This window comes from Periplaneta americana, chromosome 9 (genome assembly GCF_040183065.1).
Source record: "Periplaneta americana isolate PAMFEO1 chromosome 9, P.americana_PAMFEO1_priV1, whole genome shotgun sequence".
NCBI lineage: Eukaryota > Metazoa > Arthropoda > Insecta > Blattodea > Blattidae > Periplaneta > Periplaneta americana.
This window is the reverse complement of record NC_091125.1, coordinates 73,790,860-73,797,042: the sequence shown is the minus strand read 5'-3', so window position 1 is coordinate 73,797,042 and position 6,183 is coordinate 73,790,860.

Sequence of the window (6,183 nt, the reverse complement as noted above, 5' to 3'; positions counted from 1 at the left end):
ATCATTCATTGTGGCTAGGGTCATTGACACTACCTGCACGATACCAACACAACTGCTCGAGTCCCCACGTTCTGCCTGCCACTTCTCCTGCGGAGCTAGTTAGTATATGCACTGTAGTTTAGCGGTAAAAAAGAAAGTATTAATCTGAAATTGAGAATTATGCAGAAAAAAGTAAATCCAAGAACTTACTGCGAAATACATAATTGGTAATGAGATCAATTACTTATTAGTTATTACAGTAGCTAGTTTTCAGTTAGTGTGAACATTAGAGCTTTGTTAATTAGTGACCAAGTGGACTTACATGTACTTACTGGCTTTTAAGGAACCCGGAGGTTCATTGCCGCTCTCACATAAGCCTGCCATTGGTCCCTATCCTGAGCAAGATTAATCCATTCTCTATCATCATATCCCACCTCCCTCAAATCCATTTTAATATCTTCCCATCTACGTCTTAGCCTCCGTAAAGGTCTTTTTCCCTCCAGCCTCCCAACTAACACTCTATATGCATTTCTGGATTCGCCCATATGTGCTACATGCCCTGTACATCTCAAACATCTGGATTTAATGCCCCTAATTATGTCAGGTGAAGAATACAATGCGTGCAGTTCTGTGTTGTGTAACTTTCTCCATTCTCCTGTAACTTAATCCCTCTTAGCCCCAAATATTTTCCTAAGCACCTTATTCTCAAACACCCTTAACCTATGTTCCTCTCTCAAAGTGAGAGTCCAAGTTTCACAACCATTAAGAACAACTGTTTTATAAATTCTAACTTTCAGATTTTTTGACAGCAGACTTAAATGTAAGGAATGCAAATCTCACTTTGCATCTAGGCAGGCTTCCATGAGTAAGAATTGCAATACAAGTTGGAGTTGGATAATGCCTCATAAGCTTGAGAATGAATGCTTTATGAGTAATAATAAGTGTGCTTCGCAGAATTTGCGTGTTTGTATTTCTTTGATTGCCTAAGATGCAACCAAGGTATAATGAAAGAATACATCATACACTGAATGTACAAGAAATATTCGACTGATAAAGACAAGTAATTACCAGTATTAACAATAAACACACATCTAGAAATGTCATATTTCATCACTAGAGGGCATCGAAATTGTTGATAGTTATAAATAGGTTTCAGTGTTTGAGACTATTCAGAGTGTTATAAACATGTCTTGTTCATGACGAATTGAATGCAAAAAGAGGAGAGACGTCAGATGCTTACAAAACGTCTAATTGGAAAACAAATGTCATGTTATATATTTTTAAAACTAGTCGAAAAAAAAAAAAAAAACAAGACTTCCATATAACATTGTTAAGTTCACAAATTACTGAAACTGAAATCCACCAGCCTGAAAACATTTGCTCATTTGCGCAGCATGGACTGGTAGATTTGATCAAACACCATCAGAATTTGTTTACTGGAATCTCTAGCAACAAGTCTCTGTCATTAATTCCTTGTCTCCATCAATCAATGCATTGCATAAAATACTGCACATTTGGTACAACAAAAAAAGTCCTTGTAATCATAAAGTACAATGTACTGTACATTGGGTTAACTATTTAAATTGACATACTTTTCGTTGAATGATGCCTTCTAGTGACGAAGGTGACATTTTTGAATGTGGGTTTATTTTATTGTTGGTAGAATTTGTGTATATGTACGTGTGTATGCACTCGCATGTGTGAATTTTCATTGCTACAAATTTCCATCCTAAACTCTCATACATAAGCAGTTTCTGTTTCTCATATAGAAAAACTGTGAAAATAATCGAACTGTTATTCTGTAGGACCACAAAACGTGTTGGCTAGACTTAAGTGCAGGAATCAAAGTGGGTGCCTCGAGATACTAAACAGAGATAAGCAGAGATGTAGCTTGAGATATGGCCATATTGACAGTGCTCCTCTGCCTTACTTCGGAGTAACACCACGTGATTTTCTATGGTTTAACGCATACATATCTCATGTGCTGTCATTCCTGCACCATATTTTAGTAATACGTAGATAGTAAAGAGACAGTTTTTCTTATTTTGCAATAAATATTATATTTTGGTCTGTACATAAAAAATTACTGTATCCATAAACACACTCTTAGATCTAATCTATTGTAACTTGTGTCCACATTTGTTATAAAGTGATCTAGGATCAAATTTCTGAACAGTGGTTCCAATCTTGATTCTTAAAACATATTGGATATATTATTGTTATACAAGTGAATGTCAGTCAGTTTTACCAAATACTTCTGCAAACAGCTTGGAATCAAGAATAATGCCATATCGCAAAGTAAAACGAAGTCTTTGTGATGTTGAGTAACGTAATAAGTTCACATATTGATCTGTTGTTTTCTCTGCAATGTCCGACAGTGGTACAATATCTGTTACAGGACAGAAATCATCCACTCGCTTACCCCAGAAATCTAAATACGACACTTTCACTGTGTTCCTGTCTTTGCTAAGGTAGACAGCTCCAACAAGTTTATGGAATATGGTACCCACAGCAAAGAAGACGAAGCAAAATGCACCACCTGCAATTGAAAATAAGCAAGTCATTTCATGTGCTTATAGTATTTCTTCTACCTTCAAGTAACAAATACAGAAAACTGTGATCTATCAGTTGATAGTTTGCCTCAAAAGGCAATGAGTTGCAGCTTGACAGAATGCCAGATTATTGGTAGACAAAATAGTAAATGTAGACCGGATTTCTTTAGGTACTTAGATTTCTTTCCCCTGCCATTTTTATTTTACCATTATTTCCTTATCACTGTATTATATTATGATCGACTCTGAATAATATCTAAACTTTGAAGGATTGCTTTATTAAAGATTATTTTATCTTTCCTGAAACTGATTTAGGCAAGATTCTCTGTACTCAAGTTTTGATTTACATGTTATATGCAGGACTGTCTGACTACAGCAATTTGATATATTTATATATTTTGTTTATGTAAATAAAATTAATCAGAGATGGTAATGTAATAATTTGAAGTTTTTTGTTATAATATTTTGTTATGTGGATAATTATTAAATTTATAATTTGTGTTTTGAAATGGATGAGCTATCTACAACGAATGTCATCAGAAAGTACCTAAGTAAGCTCTGGACTATAATCCTAAACGACGAATGGCTGGACAAAAAAAAAAAAAAAAAAAAAAAAAAAAAAGAAAAAGAAAAAAAAAAAAGGAATCCACTAAAAAATGTGAGAACAGAACTGTGAAAGGAGGAAAGGATGTTGGGTTTTAAACTGGAATAACTTATTATTAGTGCCCGGATTTTATGTAATTACATATTCTCTAGCTAAGAGAAAAACAAAAATGTCTGCATATTACATTAAAAAGATCCATATTCTGGAGTTTTAAGTTACATATTTTGATGTACAATGAAATCCATCTTTGCGGGCACCTCACCAAAAGGTCAATTTTCTCTGGAATTACATAAGAACAATACATCTTTTCTCTTTATTGAGCAGCCACCTCATGTGCCAGTCAGCGGTTGGATTGGAACCTGACTATAACAATCGGTGTCAAACAGAAAATTTTTTCATGGATACTGTATGACCTATGTTTTCGATGGTTAGAGGACAAGATGCAATTTCATGAGAACAATAACTGAATGTACAACAGTACATCTCCACATCTTCGGACAAGTTGGTTACTGTTTCATCTTGTATGACTTTCCACTCCGATCCTGCACAGATGTAAATTCTTACTTGTTTTTAAGGAATTGAAACATCGACATTTTCTATCAGAAATGTTACAGTATGTTTTAGGTCAGTTGATCATTCTACTGTACTGTATTGATTTTTTACTCCTCTTTTTATCTTTCTCTGTTTGGACCAGATTTTACGAAAAATTTTTTTCTTTCATTCAGTTAATTCAGAGAAACTGTGAAGTTAGTTTCAGAGGGAAATCATGTCCTGATATCTATAATTTACTTACAAGTTGTATAATTCTCTATTTATTTCTCACTCTTTATTCCCAGTTCCACTTTATCATTCTATCTTTGCTTACTATTATACTTATCATTATTCATTACTTCATAGATGCCTTTCAGTTTCACTATCCTGATTAACACTACATGTTACACTCTTCATTATATCCTACTTTATTGCAACTGTTTGCTCTAGTAGTCCTACCATCCTTCCTTACCTTGCTGATTCTTCAATTAGATCACTGTCCACACATTTGCAGCTCGTCACTGTTTGCACTTGCTAATCTCAAGCCTCACATTTTTCAATTGCATCCAGTATCTCTTTAATTTTGTCATTAACTGTCACTATGTCTTATCTTTCTTGCACTGTTCATCTCTGATATTTTTCTGTCTTTGTTTTTCCTTTCTATTTATTTCTTCTTCAATTTCTATTGACCCTCCCTTCCTTTTCACTTACAGCTTCGTGATTTTCACTTTCCACCAATATTCTTCTTTCGTGCACCAGTGTTATGTCACCCTGCTTCATATTCTGCTTTTCATATGTGTAAGTGTGATATTCAATTCCAATTCAAGTAATACAAAATTTTGTGAATTTTCTATACTCTAATAAGTTAAGCATAACTTTCCATTGTTTAATTTTAATCATATAATAATTTATAAGAAAATCTGCTTTGCTATATTCGTTCAACCTATTTATTACATCATTTCGTAATAAATAAAAATAAATTTATATTGGAGGAGGGAGTACTTGCTTCCCCATAATTGATTGTTCTGAAAGTATTTTAGCCTATATATGAAGGGTGCTAAACCAAACTGTTGTAGTGCCTAAAACATATTTTACAGGAGACAAAAAAACGTAACAATATAAAAATACACAATGTTTTCACAAAATTGTATTGATAATGGAAGCAATAAGTACAAAAAATTACACAAAACTGTAAGGTCCTGGGCTTAAACAAAAAGCTATAAAATATTTTGAATTTGTTCATATTAACAAAACTGCCATAAAATTTGCACTCCAAAAAACAAACGTTTATAGTTTCAAAATAAGCTAATGAAACAGACAAGTTCATTGCAACACCAGCAAACGTTCATAAAAACAACTTCTCATCATTTGGCAGGTATGGTAGCATGGCGCTGATGTCCTCCATCTTTTGTTTTAATAAGAGTTAAACATTTTCCCTGATTTACACGTTTAGGTTACGAAAACGTTCCTCTAACATATTTTTCTTGAGTACAGGAACCTGAGACCACACACCTAAAGACGAATAGCATTTCTTTATCTGAACAATACCAAAATGTTAAGTAACTTTCATCATGCTGGCTTTGCAAATATTCATTTTCTTGGTATTCAAAATTTGTTTGCTACTTCCATCCAGTCAAAGAACTCTGTGTTGTTAACTACTAAAATGAATGTTCTTTGTTTGCATGAGCTATTATTTCAACAAGGTCTCTGGGAACCAATGGTTTTTTTTGCCTCGTTTAGATTTTTCGATCAATACAAAGTCCCGATTACAAGCCAGGAATGTGTCCATGTACTGGAAACTTGTGGATAATTTTTGTGAAGTACCCCTTTGCCACAAGTGTCAGCATCATAGCCAGTGTTCTTCCGTTTTTGTTCTGCCCACAGCAGTTATCGGACCACAACACTAACTTTTGTTTTGGACCGAGCCCCAAAGCCTTTGTTATCAAAATAAGATGTGATTTCAGCTGTTCCTCATCGGCTTCAGTTTCATCCCAGAACAAGATACCTCTCTCTTCATCTTCAAAATGGATTCCTAGGTTGACAAACGCTAACTGGCGGCTGTAGTACATTTCCGAATGCGTCAAATATGGCAGATACATTTGCTGCTGCAAATCAAATGATACTAACTGCATTTCTGACGTTGGGAGCTTGGACACGGCGACGTCATCTCTTAGTTGTTTTGGAGATAAGACTAGTTTATTTTTCGGTGATGTGTATGCCATTCCACTATTTCTCTGCAATTTACGCACGTTCTTCTTCCATGAACGAGGCTTATAGGCTTTATATGTTTTTTCCTCCTATGGGGAGACAGACCTTTCCTGGTCAGCCATAGCTGCAAGCTTAAGAACACAATGTGGGAGCTACTCATATTGGCACTTGAAATGTTCTGGTTGGCACATCATATTTCCCCCCTGAAGAAGCGCTCCAACCGCGTCGCCTTTGCTAGTACAAGTGGAGGATGGTACTCACAACGTCAAGAACGAATAAAACACATTTTGGGAAGTTTGGCACTTACAA